We start from the raw sequence: 17,197 nt of genomic DNA on the forward strand, positions 1-17,197 counted from the left end.
CTTTTAAGAATGCGGTTTATTTCTGCAAAACACTTATTGATGTCGATCGTCCAGTAATTAAATAAAATATAAGTTGAGTAACAGGGAAACAATAGATTCCTACTTCACGTAATTTGTTATGAACAACAACATAGCTCGCGAGATATTCACTTCTAAACGCATACTACGTCTTCACTGCAGAAGCCACGGAAATCTCACAAGTGCACAAGCCTTACTACGAAGTATTTCTATCTCCCGCGACCGCTGGCAAACTGCTCCACTCTCCAAGTATTTCCCGCTGCTGTCCGTCGCGTCTCCCCGTCCAGCACCCTCCGTGTCCTGTGCGACCGTCCGTCGCGCCATGCTGTTCAGTACTCCCCCTCCATTGATTTCGGTAGTCGCCTACCTTAGTGACGAGCGCTGTGGTTGGCTGTAGTAAATAATACAACATCCGTGGGTGGAGAATAAATGAATTATATTGCGTCGGTGGTAATAAATTTGATGTATTGCTCACATGAATTTACGTCTTTCCACTACTATGCGATCAGCCTTTATGGACGTCAGTACTGATAAAACATTTACTTATCCAACCTAGATTATATCGCATTTACCTTGAAGTATAGCACACCTGGAATGTGATGCGACATAAACTACCTTACTCTCTGTTATCGAGAGTTGCTTCAGATGATGCGCTTGTGGTACTAGAAAGAATGAAAGCAAATGAACCAGCTTAATTTCCAGTTTTCCTGTCATGAGATTCTGCGTGTGTGCTTTCAGTAGTGCTATTTTCTGCAAATGATTTACGCTATTGAGATACACGATCTTCCTCAACTATGATCTCTTATCCATTTCTGCGTGTATAAAATATTTAACCAAAAATTTAAATTTTATTTGTTTACAAAGGCGTCGTTTTTCGTATATGGGAGTCCTTACCTCACTGTCCACCACATTCTCAACACAGTGTTTCTGTATCTGATATGTCCATAGCACAAGTGCAGCGTCGGACAACTTACATAGCCTTAGCAGCGTCTTCAAATATTTCGAGAAACTGAATTAATGTGTCAGCTACATGGTAGTCCCAGTTCCCAAACAAGTGTATTTTCCATAAATCACGTGAAATTATATAAATTAGTTGATTTTGCATGAACTCTGATATTAGCCTGACACACTTAAGTAGTCCAGCGAGTCTCAGCAAGCTGCTGAACGGTAAACTACAACTACGAGTCTTTCACAAGGCGACTCCTTTTTAAAAAAGTGAGGACTTTTTCTTTGCTTAAAACGATGCGTAGACATTAAGACCACTTTCCTGCAACCACTTATCCTCAAGGGTGTGGCATAGAACAGTGCTAAAGCAGTGCTTGCTGCACGGAATGCGACAGTAGTTCTCAAATGCCTTTTCCACATTTTCCTCGTGATAGATGACGAACGTAACTCTCCACAAATGATATGTAAATATTCCTAGCTTGGTCATGTTAGTTTTAGTTTCCTCCAGTATATCAGAAGCATTTTTCTCCATATTGTACGGAAACTCTACAACAAACAGGACCCGATTTTTCCACGGTAACACTAGTGAGATCGAATATGCGGTAAGAGTGAAATGATGCGTTTTAGCATACACGTCTGTTCTCCATGTCGAGCAACACTTGGAGCACCACTGTCGCACGGTATTAGTCATTTTCATGCATATATGCGAAAAATTGTTGAATGGTGACGAAACAGGTCTCTTGCACTTGCAGTACTTTTATACTGTGCTAATTTCTAGCATTGTCTGTGCAGGATACTGAAAGCCTTCTCCTGTAACTGTGCTGAACGGCCGAAGATCTGTTACACACATTCTTATACACTCCTCCAGCACAATGGAGTGTGCTAACGCCAGAAGGTTGCTACTGTTACTGTCTCACTGCTAGGAGATGCTTTTTAAGTGTTCGCAAGTGTCGCGACATGGTACGGTTAGTGCCATTGCGGAAAACACTATGACAGCAGCAAGACCTATAGATTTGTTTTGATTAACTACAACATTGTAAAGTTTTACCATACCGTAGTGTCTCGTGATTTCTTCACATGAGTTTACGTTTCCTCTTCCAGTTAATTTCAAGGAATCTTCTTTTTTCTCTTCCACACATTTTCTAATCCTTGGAGGCTGGGAGGATCTTTGCTTTTCGATATATTTTCCTGACATAATAGTAATAATGTAAAATAACCCAAAAGCGCTATCAAGAAAACCGAAACAGCTGTGAGTTGCTTACACACCGATCACTTCGGTGTCTTGCGCCGAATTGTCTGCGTAGTGCTGCATTAGTGGTTACACACGAGAGGATGTTAGCGACGGATTCTGGAACACCTACAGTCTCTGTTCGTTACTGGAGACGCGACATCGAGGACGTCAGATGCAGTTCTCGGAACAACCGATCTGGCCTCAACAGATGCTTCCAGTATTGCCGAGGAGTGGACCGCTGACAACAGCAACAAAAGTGGACAGCAGAAGACTTCGTTTTTTGGAAAATGACGCAGTAGCATTACACAAACAAGAATACAAAAATTGCGTAAGCTAATAAAAAGTTGCTTTTACTACGTTCATTATGCTGTTACGCATTACTGTGTTACATCCATTACTTTATATTATGAGTTATATTTCTTTACAAGTATCAAGAATGCCCTCCTCCTAACATATCAAACCACGATTCTCAAGAGGAGTGCCGACGATTCGGAAAGCAAATTCGCTCGCGTGTGGCCCGTTTCCCACTTGCACCGGGCCATGTTGACTCCTAATTTCGGTCGGGTACCGGACGAGTCGCGGGCTTAGCGGGGCATTCCAGCTCACGCACTCTGTTCCTGGTACAACTGAGCTCGACTAACTAAGGTGCGGGCAACAGAACGGAGCGATCGGCCGCAGACGGGCTCGGGCGTGTAAATGTGGCGGGATGCACGGCTCTGATTATGTCTACATTTCGTTAAAACAAATAAATACGAAAAGCTGTGTTCTGCCACTGATAGTTATTCTTACAATACTTCATGCTGGTTGAACGTATTTCCCATTTGTGACTTTCAGTACAATCGTTTTCGTATAACGGAACACAGTCTTCTTTAGCTGTCAACGATAAGCATCAGATTTTACAGAAAAGGAAGCCCTCGCATCGCTCAGACACGTTGACTGACGGTGATGACGTCAGTGACATTTCCTCAAATCTTGGCGACCGTCGTCCATCGAGGATTTACACCCGTGGCGTTCTGTCCTCCCTAGATGGTGGTCTCGCTAAGTTTTCCCGGATTCGGCGGCTAGGCGAGCGGCTGGTACCTCTGCAGTGCGACAGGGAACGGCTACGGCGTGTTGGGAAGAGACCTCGTCCAGGGTACACCGATGGGTTGCGTCACACAGATCGACTATAATCGTCTGCAGTTGACTGGCGCCCGCATCTCATGGTCGTGCGGTAGCGTTCTCGCTTCCCACGCCCGTCCTTAGGTTAGTTAGGTTTAAGTAGTTCTAAGTTCTTGGGGACTCATGACCATAGCTGTTAGGTCCCATAGTGCTCAGAGCCATTTGAACCATTTTTAGTTGACTGGCGTCAATAGGCCTTTGTGTTGGTTGACTCAATGGTGACGTAGTACACTACTGGCCATTAAGATTGCTACACCACGAAGATGACGTTCTACAGACGCGAAATTTAACAGGCGGGAAGGAGATGCTGTGATATGCAAATGATTAGCTTTTCAGAGCATTCACACAAGGTTGGCGCCGGTGGCGACACCTACAACGTGCTGACATGAGGAAAGTTTCCAACCGATTTCTCATACACAAACAGCAGTTGACCGGTGTTGCCTGGTGAAACGTTGTTGTGATGCCTCGTGTAAGGAGGAGAAATGCGTACCATCACGTTTCCGACTTTGATAAAGGTAGGATTGTAGCCTATCGCGATTGCGGTTTATCGTATCGCGACATTTCTACTCGCGTTGGTCGAGATCCAATGACTGTTAACAGAATATGGAATCAGTGGGTTCAGGAGGGTAATACGGAACGCCGTGCTGGATACCAACGGCCTCTTATCACTAGCAGTCGAGATGACAGGCATCTTATCCGCATGGCAGTAACGGATCGTGCAGCCACGTCTCGATCCCTGAGTCAACAAATGGGGACGTTTGCAAGACAACAACCATCTGCACGAACAGTTCGACGACGTTTGCAGCAGCATGGACTATCAGTTCGGAGACCATGGCTGCGGTTACACTTGACGCTACATCACAGACAGGAGCGGATGCTATGGCTTACTCAACGACAAACCTGGGTGCACGAATGGCAGAATGTCATTTTTTCGGATGAATCCAGGTTCTGTTTAAAGCATCATGATGGTCGCATCCGTGTTTGGCGACATCGCGATTAACGCACATTGGAAGCGTGTATTCGTCATCGTCATACTGGCGTACCACCCGGCGTGATGGTATGGGGTGCCATTGGTTACATGTCTCGGTCACCTCTTGTTCGCATGGACGGCACTTTGAACAGTGGACGTTACATTTCAGATGTGTTACGACCCGTGGCTTTACCCTTCATTCGATCTCTGAGAAACCCTACATTTCAGTAGGACCCTACATTTGAGGACCGCATGTTGCATGTCCTGTACGGGCCTTTCTGGATACAGAAAATGTTCGACTGCTGCCCTGACCAGCACATCCTCCAGATCCCTCACCAATTGAAAAAGTCTGATCAATGGTGACCAAGCAACTGGCTCGTCACAATACGCCAGTCACTACTCTTGATGAACTGTGGTATCCTGTTGAAGTTGCATGGGCAGCTGTACCTGTACACGCCATCCAAGCTCTGTTTGACTCAATGCCCAGGCGTATCAAGGCCGTTATTAAGGCCAGACGTGGTTGTTCTGGGTACTGATTTCTCAGGATCTATTCATCCAAGTTGCGTGAAAATGTAATCACATGTCAGTTCTAGTATAATATATTTGCCCAATGAATATCCGTTTATCATCTGCATTTCTTCTTGGTGTAGCAATTTTAACGGCCAGTAGTGTAGTTGCCCAAATCACGCATTCTTTCTCTGCAGTAGCGTGCAATGTGTCCAGGCCCTTCACAATGTGAGCAAATTGCCTTTATGTCCTCTGCCCTCCAAATGTCTGTTCTTGGGTTGGGTTGGGTTGTTTGGGGGAGGAGACCAGACAGCGAGGTCAACAGTCTCATCGGATTAGGGAAGGAAGCAGGTCGTGCCCTTGTAAAGGAACTATCGGGGCATTTGTCTCGAGCGTTAGGGAAATCACGGAAAACCTAAATCAGGATGGCCGGACGCGGGATTGAACCGTCTTCCTCACGAAAGGGAGTCCAGTGTGCTAACCACTGCGCCACCTCGTTCGGTTGTCTGTTCTTCAAGGGGCCGTTGTACTTGGCGTAGGAGCTGGTTGTGCCACCGTTGTTCGGATGCTGGGTTGTCGTTAGATGTCAGCGGCATATATTCGAGTCGTCCGAGTTAGTTGTTCCATGTGCGTTTCGATTGTGGCGGATATTGGTGCTAAAGATCTGTAAACTACTTTTTCAACATTCTCAATTACCTCCTGACGTACCGGGTCGACATTCATGGCTGCTATCTCCTGCTTACTTGGTCTCACAGTTATGACTGCCGTAAAATGCTGTATCTTTTCTCTGACTACCTGTCGTACGAGAGACAGAGTCATGTTGGTTTGCTACATACAACTGCCATGAGGACCAAATTCGGGATTCTGTGATACTTCCTTCGTCCGATTCTCTTCTGCTGCATTCCTCGATGCACTAGCGCCACTCGATGTATTCCTGGTTGTTGTGGTATTATTTACTAGAAGAGCTTGGTACATGTCTTCTCCAACGCCTTCCATCAATTGTGAGATTTCGTCAATGTTTGTGGTTTTTCGAATCACAATGTGGTACAGTGCCAAAGCATTCTATAAATAGGACTGTGTTGCTTCCGCATGACACTGGGCCGTATTCTTGAATTTTTCTTCCTCTAAGGAAAGCTGCTGCTGACTGTCGACAAATCTTTCTTTTCTGTAATTTATCCCTGCTATTTAGCCTCTCCTAGTTGTTCTCGAAGCAATGCTGTCCAAATAAAGTTGCACATTAGCAGAAACACATCATGTTATTACACCCGTTGTATTTGCCGACTCTTCGAATCCTTTCAGCCAATTCGTCGAGTACGGATGATCATCTCCGGAGAACACAGATGGAGGCCTTATTGCTGACTTGGAATCCATTGGTCGCCTGAATATATGACCGTGAGAACGATGTACTGCTTGTATTCTGGTTTCTGACCGTGTAGGTGACGGGTTTTTACCTTGTCTAATTGGAGCTACAATGTTGTAGATGTTTTGAGGTACCCAGTGTCTCCACCAAACAATATCACGTCGAAACCACAAGGAAGTCCGCATTAGAAAGCAATGTCGTCAGTGAAGTACAGCACTTAGCACTTAAAGCTTGTTTATTACTGACACCTGGGTACAGCCAAAACAGACGTGACTTGGACGGGGCGTGCAGTTATTAATACAAACATCTAATATTACACAGTGCTGGTATTATACCACCACCGAATATTCTAGAATACACAAATATTGCAAATATAAAATATTTCATGAACCTTCCAGTAATGATAAATACTAAATAACAAAAATTGCTGGTTGTCGACTTTGAACTGGCGACCAGCAGTTCACCGGCCGGCGACACTAATCACTACGCCATACTTCACGCATCACAGCTCACTGCAATATACTTAAATAGTTGCAGAACAAAGGGTAACTGAAAACTGACAGCATATCTCCGTAAGTGTGCTGATCCGTATAATTTCCTTTTTAAGACTATGAGAAACTGGTGGAACTGATCACCACGTTCTGTATCAAGTTGGATGTCAAGAAAGCGCATTCTATTCTCCAAGGCAGTTAGCAATCGATCTTTTGATTTTCTGAGCTAAGAGCAGCTCCAGTGTATTGTTAAGTTTGCTAGCACTTTAGACAATCAGACCTGTGGTACAGGTCGGTTGACTTTTACTTCATTAACGGGCATGCTCCTTAGTGGTTAGCACACTGGACTCGCATTCGGGAGGACGACGGTTCAATCCCGTCTCCGGCCATCCTGATTTAGGTTTTCCGTGATTTTCCTAAACCGTTTCAGGCAAATGCCGGGATGGTTCCTTTGAAAGGGCACGGCCGATTTCCTTCCCAATCCTTCCCTAACCCGAGCTTGCGCTCCGTCTCTAATGACCTAGTTGTCGATGGGACGTTAAACACTAACCACCACCACCATGATCCTTAGTTCTAGCCGTCTACCACTACAGTCTCTTTTCTGTTCTACGGTGCCTCCTGCCAGGACATCTCGTACTAAATTTTTTTCATCTAATTTTCAGAAAAATTCCTCGATGTTATGGGAAACGTGTGCCTACTTAAACCACGCAAGATACTTCTTAAAAGAGTATTCTGTGATCACAGTGAAAAGCGGGAGGATAACTCTGCTCGAATTAGAGGTAGCCCATCACTCTGCTAGTAGTAACACACAGGGGCTAGAGCCGAAATGCCACCATAACGTCTCACGCACATCAGTAACTACGTTCCAAATAAAGCCATACTTAATACACGTATAAACAGTGCTCGTACGAAAATGACGGCTGTATTGATTATTGATATGGATGTCATCCCTATAGGTTCGGAAATGATATGGTGCAACATGAACTATTCAACCAATTCGCAGCTATTCAGCGAATGTCTGAAGCATCGAAACAAAAATGGGATTTCAGACTCGATGGAGACCCTGTTCCACCATTTAAATGACACGACTCTTAGAGTTAATTTTTACCACACGAGTAGAGTTCGGAAAAACCACCGTGTGGACCATTGTACGACAGTAAGACGTGGCCTGGTGCTGCAGAAAGAATGAAAGGGAAACGCTTGCCTTAAAAGCGACGAATACCGGAGCAGAGAAACGGAAATACGGACGTTTTGAACGGAGAACGAGAGGAACACTACCTAGGATGTAAGTATTCAAAAGGGTGCATAATGAAAATAATGCCCATTTTCTCTTTAGGGCCGTCTTTCAAAATCGCAGTTGATACAGCTAAAAAGGCGCGAAACAAGGAAAAAACTATAAAATTAATCCCAAGATCACGGTAATATGGAAACGAGAAGCGTCCACCACATCTTTAGAGGAGGAATAACGTAAACATGCCTTTATGGCACTGGCTGAATCAGGAAATACAAAAATTATCTCATAAACTGCAGCAGACAAAACAGAGTGATTAAGCGGTTTCATGGTAGTCATACTCGATCGTCATTCTCGGTGACAAGATGGCGTCAGAAGCCTAATACCTTCGATGGAATCATTAAAGATGAGAACGAGGAAGAAGTAAAATCTCCAGGAGCTTAAAACTGTGGCGATCTGTGGAAGCGCACATTCAACACTGCCAAGAATTGATAGCAAATGGATAGTCCCAGATGATAATGATGAATAAACTGCAAGGGGCAGCTATGACAGGAAAAACTGTCAACAAAGCCAGAGTGAGAGAAGGTCTCGTTACAGGAAAACGTCAGGCTCCAAAAATGGTTCAAATGGCCCTGAGCACTATGGGACTTAACATCTTAGGTCATCAGTCCCCTAGAACTTAGAACTACCTAAACCTAACTAACCTAAGGACATCACACACATCCATGCCCGAGGCAGGATTCGAACCTGCGACCGTAGCAGTCCCGCGGTTCCGGACTGCAGCGCCTAGAACCGCACGTCCACCGCGGCCGGCGTCAGGCTCCCATAAAGACTATCCGACACCAGCAGTAGTAGTATCAACCCCAATAAGACGATCCCATCTACGAGTAGTAGTCGAAATGTGCACAGTAATTATGGTGATAAATGGGATCCTTAGATGATACCACCTCCATGCTGCTTTATCAATGTAGAAGGAGAGTCTTAGGATCGCATATGAAACTAAGTGCGGCGGCAGTAGCTTCGCCACTGTCAGGACATCCTAAGCCAGATAGTTACTTGTAAATGTGTGTCTAAAAAGTTCTACGAATCGTATTACAAAACAAATATATGATACAAACAAAATATCTTTATTTGACTTCAAATTAACCTTAATTCGCTACTATATTCTTCGGCCAGCTTTTACGAACGTTCTGGAAACTTTCAATGAAGGCTAGTTTAGGAATCGATCAAAGCATTGATGTGAGTGGTGTCTGTACTAAAATACTACCTCTTTCTTCATTATGCAGATGAGGTCAAAGCACTGGCAAATTATTAAGAGCTTTGATTACAAAGTAGAGCTGGGTCGTTGTGAGAGAGAAATACGAAAATTCCAAACTCGTATACATTTCAAATATGGGGACTTGACGTGGACTTATATAAAGGTCACCAGTCAATCCCCTGAATGACAACCACAAGAAAATCCATAACCAATAACAAGCTGTGAATTCTTATAGTAGTAGATACCAAAGGAGCTGATGTAGGACAGGAAGAGAATTGCAGTGGGTGGTGGTTTCACATTTAAGCCGCAGTGCTGGTCACATGGTTCGCCCACGTCATTCTCTGAAGTGGGAATGAACGTGAAGAAGGTGATGCCTGCAGAAGATACGTCTCCACAAATTCTGGTGAGCCGTCTACATCGCTTTCAGACCTGTACAGAAGATCTCTTCACTTCCAAATTTGGTGCACACATCTTATAGAGGTCCGTTTTATAATATGATGGTTGAAGTTGGAGAGGCTATAGTTCAGATGTGCTGGTGTCTTTTGAGACTGTATCACTCTGTCTGCATCCTGCAGGTCAAGCTGTTTCTTAACCTCAGATATGAATGGAGATGGCAACGAACGTGTCCAGAAAACTTGAGAGCCAGAGTCACACGCGGATGTTCCGTGTGAGACCTCATAGGGAGCCTACGGCAAACTCTTCTGTGGTGCCGGCCACTGTGGCCGGGCAGTTCTAGGAGCTTCACTACTGAACCGCGCTGCTGCTACGGTCACAGTTTCGAATCCTGCCTCGGGCACAGATGTGTGTGATGTCCTTAGGTTTAAGTAGTTCTTAGTCTAGGGGACTGATGACATCAGATGTTAAGTCCCATAGTGCTCAGAGCCATTTGAACCATCTTCTGTGGGAGTGGGGTGGCGCTCGATGCTGTAGACTACAAGGTGCCCACTGAGGGTGCAGATCGGATGACCCACTATATCGTCTAGAGCTGACTTCATGAAAGTCTTTAATTTGATTAACAAATGTTTGTACTATGAAGACCAACGAAATTCCACCTCTTCTTACAAAGATGGCTTAAAGCATGCTATTCCAACTCAAGTGCCCACTCGTGGGTAGCTGGATACATGCAGGTAGAAGATGGCTGAATTAGGTAAACAGCTGACATGGGGACAGTCGGGCAGCTTTGGCGATCGTAATGCCCATGCCGAGTGCCCTCGGGACGGGGTACCCAATAGTGTCGCGCATGCACAGAAGGCGTGCAGTAGTACTATACTTGCTGCATCCACCCTCGGGCAAGCTGATGTGCGCTCACTGGCGTCAATGCCCTGTGGGGTAGAATTGGAACAGCGCGGTTCAAAGGATACATGGCGTATGTGCCTCTGGGGATAAACTTCCAATAGTAACTGATATTATCTAACTTGACTTGAAACTTTTAACTTCGTTGGTCAAGGTAACATGTCCATCATTGTCGCACAATAAAAGCACATTTTTATTTAATGTATCCCCAAAAATCTGCACGATGAAACTTCCTGTAAGATTAAAACTGTGTGCCGGACCGAGACTCGAACTCGGGACCTTTGCCTTTCGCGGGCATGTGCTCTACCAACTGAGCTATCCAAGCACGACTCACGCCCCGCCCTCACAGCTTTAATTCCGCCAGTACCTCGTCTCCTACCTTCCAAACTTCACAGAAGCTCTTCTGCGAACCTTGCAGAACTAGCACTCCTGAAAAAAAGGATATGCGGAGACATGGCTTAGCCACAGCCTGGGGGATGTTTCCAGAATGACATTTTCACTCTGCAGCGGAGTGTGCGCTGAAATGAAACTCCATGGCCGATTAAAACTGTGTGCCGAACCGAGACTCGAACTAGGGGATCTTTGCCTGCGGGCAAGTGCTCTACCAACTGAGATACCAAAGCACGACTCACGCCCCGTCCTCACAGCAGCTGTGCTTGGGTAGCTCAGTTGGTAGAGCACTTGCCCGCGAAAGGCAGAGGTCCCGAGTTCGAGTCTCGGTCCGGCACACAGTTTTAATCTGCCAGGGAGTTTCATATCAGCGCACACTCTTCAGCAGAGTGAAAATATTCTGAAATCTACATGGTCTTTAAAAACGTACCCTTAATTTGGGAAGTACGGCTAAACCTTGTAAAACTATAAAGGGAGTAGGAAAATTTTGTAAACATTCTAGGTAATAGGTTTCTGTGACAATTATGTCGCTGGGAAATTAGTACGTGCAGGAATCTGCTGCGTTAGCTGTTCGAAAAATCTATGTAAAATGGGTAGAGCATTAGCTACATCAAATGGCAAATACTTGTAGCCATACTATTCAAAAGGATAACTAAAGTACCAAAAATTTATGTGACGCCTCAACCAGTGGTAATTGAAAGTAAGCAGCAGCCTGTCTTCTTTTGAAATATGAATACTGTCTTGTAATTTCGTCAATAGTTCTTCTGGGCCACGAGTGAGATAAATATCTATTTGACACTGATTTTTGATGGTTTATTTGAAATCACCACATTGTGTGTATTGTGCGTGTATTGTGTATTGAACCGGGGACCTAGAAACTATGGAGAGGCTTCGTCCCCTCCATAGTCCTCAGTAGTTCACAACCCCACAGCACGCTACAGCAGTCCACTCACCCCATCGCCGCCCCACACCGAACCCAGGGTTATTGTGCCACAATGGAATCCCCGGGAACGTCTCACACCAGACGAGTGTAACCCCAAAGTTTGCGTGGTAGAGTAATTATGGAGTACGCATACGTGGAGACGGTTTGCGCAGCAATCGCCGACACAGTGTAACTGAGGCGGAATAAGGGGAGCCACCGCGCATTCACCGAGGCAGGTGGAAAACCGCCTGAAAAACCATACACAGGCTAGGCGGCACACCGGACCTCGGCATTAATCCGCCAAGCGGATTCGTGCCGCGGACCGGCACGCTTTCCCATCTGGGCAGCAGCGCGTTAGGCAGAGCGGCTGCCGGGCGGGCAAATCACCACATATTCGGAGAGAAAATTTGGGTTTTCTAATTATTAATAATGGTGTTCCTCGTTTACGGGATGCTCCCGGCCTTACAAGATCTAGATTTTTAAAATATATATATCTGATTCCTGTTTGACAGCTGCTATTGATATGAACAGAAGGGAATACCAAATAGAAATATGAAATTACATTTTGTTTTAGCGTTATATGGGCACATAATATCCTTAAATTTCGAACAGTAGTGCAGATGGCATCACACAAACTCGAGTACTGTTGCAGACCAGAACCTGGTTTGGGAGCTCTGAGTTAGCGTTCGGTTACCATATGACTCATATTTTAGTGAATGTTGGTATCTGCCAAACAGCATGCATCCAGTATGTGCCCTAATGGAAGACTGTGTAACCTGAAGCAACAATATGAAGATGACGTAATAGAAAGCATGATTTATCTAACCAGGACACTGTTTTTTGTAGTGCCAAAGTCAAATTACGAATCTCCTCCTACGCTCACTGGTGTCTTCTAGGCCCTTGGATGAAGCATGGTCGTTCAATATATCTTCCTTTGGTAACGCAGCAGAAGTCCGAATTCTCGGTTCACGGAGTCAGCCGTATGATTAATCTGTACCTTCATCACCTGACAGAGTTTACATCTCTCGCATCATATCATGCTCCTTCCACACGACCTAAGTGATAAAAGTCTTATTTTAGACATGTAGTCATAATACACTGGTGAAGCCGCTTAGTTTTTAATAGTAAGATTCTCGCTGTTGAGCAAGAGTGTGGAACGACTAGCTGGTGTTGAGGAGCATTCGGTGAAAGAATCTATTTACTCCAGAAGTACGAGATGCTGGTGCTTATGAGGCACGAATTACCTCACAGTACATAGTCACGGACTGTATTTCACATTAGGACAAGAAGGCAACTGTAAATTTCAATGGAGCTCTGCCCTGTATTTCAGCAGACAACGAGACGAGTGCGTGCACTGTTTCATATTTTCTATTCTGTTTCGACTCCGTCCTCAACTTTTATATTGAAGATTTCAGTGTTTGTTCAGAGTGATTGGATTATTCATTTTTAGTCCAGTAATATGCCAGCCACGTGTGTCATCTATAGCATCTTCTTTATTTATATACTGATCTTCTCCATTCTTGCCATAACTTTTAAGAATTGACTGAGCACATTTTCTGTTTACGTGCGTTGTGGTTCTTTGGTAAATGCCATATTTTCAGTCTTATGAAAATGCTTACTTTTAAATCATACTGGTCTCGTAGAATCTCTCTGCCATTTACCCAAGAAACCACATTACACTCTTCACAAAAGCAACCACACGTGGAAGTCTGCATGTTATCCAGAGGTGAGCTAAGACAGTCATCAACCCTAAAGGTTGGTTCGAAGACCAAAGTGTTTTACTAGGCATGATCCTTTTGAAGCATTATGTCCGTAATTTACTAGGTCCTAAATACAGTCATCTTTTAGTTTACAGTAGAATGTAGTTTCGAGCCCAAAGGACGGAACTAGTTTGTCATTATCAGTATAAACAAAGTATTTCGAGGGTTGAAATAAACGCTTGATTCGTTGACAAAGCGGAGACTGAGCCACAACAATTTTACTGTCGCAGTCTGAAACATAACAGCGCAGCAACCAACCCATTAATTTGCGAGAACAAGGCAGATTATTACTGTACTCTTCAGCGGCAAACAGATTTTCAGTGAAACTGTTTTATTTACTCTTGAATTGTTTTAGTTTCATTACAGTATGACCGAGTCCTTACTAGCAGACCTTGGAAGCTAGTTCCATCATAGGCAGAGAGAATTCATTGTGATTACTGTTTATTGCTTAAGGAACAATAGGTTACACATAATATTCTATTTGCATAGCGTAGCGGAACCAAGTCGAGAGTATCATAGCATTACTGGTGAGTAAACACTTTTAAAACTCAAGTAAATACTATATCTACCTCTTTACTCAATCTTAGTATCCACAACTGATATTTCAGTTAATGCCACTAAATTTATTCAGAGGAATCGTTTCCGCTTGATATCTGAACGATTCGTTTCTGGCACGCTGTTACTCCCGAGGCAGCTCGCGCCAAAATTGTGCTTTATCAGTGGTGTAGTGTGACGGAAGAGCGAAGCGCTGCACAGTTCCATCCGCTCTCGTTATCAGGATCACAGTCAATAAAACGCAAGCCTTTCATTCGAGACGGCCAGCGGACTCTTACACAGCTCACTGTTTTTCTGCAAAAACAGTGGATCGAGTGCTTTGGAAACTTAGGTATAACTGATGCAACTTCAGTGTTCGCGTTCGTGCCTGCCACGTTTGTTAAACACGCCAACCTCAATTTCAACAACTACATCAAAATAATGACGGTAACTGCTCCTTACTGACAAAAACACCGCTCAGTGGAAGAATTACATGCATACAGCGAATAATGAACATAAATAGCATTTAAAATTTGTTTCGGATCTATTTCAATACAGTTGAGAGAGAGAGAGAGAGAGAGAGAGAGAGAGAGAGAGAGAGAGAGAGAGAGAGAGCGAGGAGAATATCACTATCAGATACTGTTCTCATAAGATTAAAATCGACAATGAAGGGAGAACAATGTCCTGATCAGTATTTGCGGAAAGTGTTCCTGCTCTACTCGAAAGTGTAATAAAGGTTCTCCACTGAAGATACTTTACAGGGTTTTTGCAACAATTACAAAACAGAAAAAAATGCTGTTAGGTCAGGATCAAGTTCTTGTTAGCACACTGTTTGTTGTAGCTGTTCAATGTATGTACTTAGCAACTGTCAGAACTCATTTGCAACGAGCAAAATTGTCGTACGGGCTATAATTTCAAAATTGTTTATTTAATATAACTAATGGATAAAAGTATACAATGCTGATGTAGTGCCATTAAGGAACATCAGCCCTTGCCCTTGTTTGTGTACACGTGGCAGTCGACACAGGGCCAAAGATGTATACAGATCCAATTGTAGATTAATAACACGTCCCACGTTTGTATCAAATTTCGGCTACAGTGTGCAAGATTCCCCCTTAGCATCGCACAGTTCATTGTTTGTTTACTACAAGCATAACAACACGCAAGTAAACACTTTTCAGTTTTTGCATTCGTTCTTACTAATTTACACCGTTTAATGCATTTCGATTCAGTACATTCTCCGCACGATCATTTTCGAAGAGCGAATCAAAATGCCGCTCTCTCTAATAAATACATTTGGTAGACGGCCTTCGTTGAGCAACTGGATCAGGTGGCTAAATGGGGATATTTGACACGATATGTAGGATAACCACCCGTATTTGTTGTATTATTATCATAAATAATGAAGCTATAATCGACACTGCATAGACCTTACTTACAGTGTGTAGCGGCAGCTTCAGCAGGACAGCTGTTGTCACTGGGAAACGTTGAGGCGAAAAGACAGCAAAATTTGATAGGTAAATAAACGAGGAACGATCGATTCAGACGACAGTTTTCATTCACAAGGTAGCTGACTGGAAGGTACTAATGTAGCGGAGGCTTGAGGGTGCGGGCGCTCGCAAATCTACGAGTGGGCACGAGTGACGCTCGTGTGACTGCGGAGCATGTTTCCACTGGCGCAGCGCGCAGGCGAGCGTATGTAGTCGGACCGACGCCAGCAGGCAACTGGCGGCAGCGCTCCTCAATGGGCCCGCCGCAGCCCACCAGCGCGCTCTCGCGAACATCGGCGTGACTCGCTGTCACGGCTCCCGTGCTGTCACCGCGAGCACAGGACACGCCGCACATCAACTTCCTCTGTCACTCTCGGTTCCATGTTAGCAAGTCCGCAAAGTCGGAGGAATTCGGTTTGCCTTTTCGTCAGCAGCTGCCAAAATTTTCGGTCGTACAATATGAGGGTCAATTTAACTGAAGAAATGCAGCGAAGAGACACGGATCGGGTTGTCGTCTATCTTCAGGTTGCTTAAGCCGTCATCAAAATTGAGCGTGCCGAGTTTCTGACGTCATAGCATGGAAAATGCACATTGGGGAGTCTTTCAGAACGTGCACTGTAAAATCAAGCATAACTTCTGCGATGAACGCCCCTAAACTCATCCAATATCGAGCAACACAGATATTCTGAAGCTGCCTTTGGACGTGGACCAGTGAGACGGAAGAACGGCTCCTACGTCACATGGACAATCTCCTTTCCGTACAGAGTAGGGAGATGACATATTGGCTTTCAGTTGAAACACATATTTGGTCTCGAAAAGTCTTTGTTTATTGGCACGTTTTTTTTTTTTTTTTTTTTTTTTTTTTTTTTTTTTTTTTTGTAATCAAATGACGGGAAACGTCAGATCGGTGTTAATGAATATTCAAATTGTATCTTGTGTGTTATGGAAGTTTGCCGTTTCAGGGCAAAGGTACGTTGATGATCTTTCAAAAACACATTATTCTTGGCGCAGTTTGTTATAATTAATGCCAGTTAGTAATATATCAGCCGTTAAGGACTTCAGAAGACAGTAACATACAAGACAAGGTCCTACACAACAGAACTACAGCGTAGCGTAATAAATAGAGACACAGATTGATGGATGGTATGTATGTGACTTACTTCTCATTGTCTCCATTTTTGTACTCAACAGCCGGCCGGGGTGGCCGAGCGGTTCTAGGCGCTTCAGTCTGGAACCGTGTGACCGCTACGGTCGCAGGTTCGAATCCTGCCTCGGGCATGGATGTGTGTGATGTCCTTAGGTTAGTTAGGTTTAATTAGTTCTAAGTTCTAGGCGACTGATGACCTCAGAAGTTAAGTCGCATAGTGCTCAGAGCCATTTGAACCATATTTTTTACTCAACTTCGTGTTTTCTAATACGTTCTGTGACTAATTAAGTAGAAATATGTTCTATAATATTCGATATTACGTAAGTATTAGTGTCCTCTCCCTCAGGAGTGTGTTAGTTCCATTGGCTTTATCTGCAAAAGAGCTTGCACTACTTGCAATAAGATATTTGGCACTTTCTTGTTTAACGCCTTGTATTTCACGAATTCTAAAGATTCTGCTGCTGAACAGAAAGTAAGATTAACATCAGG

General features: G+C 44.2%; 1 protein-coding gene across 3 annotated transcripts in view; it reads right to left on the minus strand.

Annotated features, from left to right (window-relative positions):
- Positions 1 to 17,197, minus strand: part of LOC126183886 (galactosylgalactosylxylosylprotein 3-beta-glucuronosyltransferase P) — a 1,353,843-nt gene that overhangs the window by 992,923 nt on the left and 343,723 nt on the right. For 2 of the 3 annotated variants that reach the window (XM_049926195.1, XM_049926194.1), the window contains exon 1: positions 15,511 to 15,783. The exons of the other annotated variant lie outside the window; for it this stretch is intronic. The gene's annotated coding sequence lies outside the window, so the exon portion shown is untranslated. Of the gene's footprint in view, positions 1 to 15,510; positions 15,784 to 17,197 lie in introns of those variants that run through there. 3 annotated transcript variants of the gene reach the window in all.

Source organism: Schistocerca cancellata, chromosome 4 (assembly GCF_023864275.1).
Source record: "Schistocerca cancellata isolate TAMUIC-IGC-003103 chromosome 4, iqSchCanc2.1, whole genome shotgun sequence".
In the NCBI taxonomy this organism is placed as follows: domain Eukaryota; kingdom Metazoa; phylum Arthropoda; class Insecta; order Orthoptera; family Acrididae; genus Schistocerca; species Schistocerca cancellata.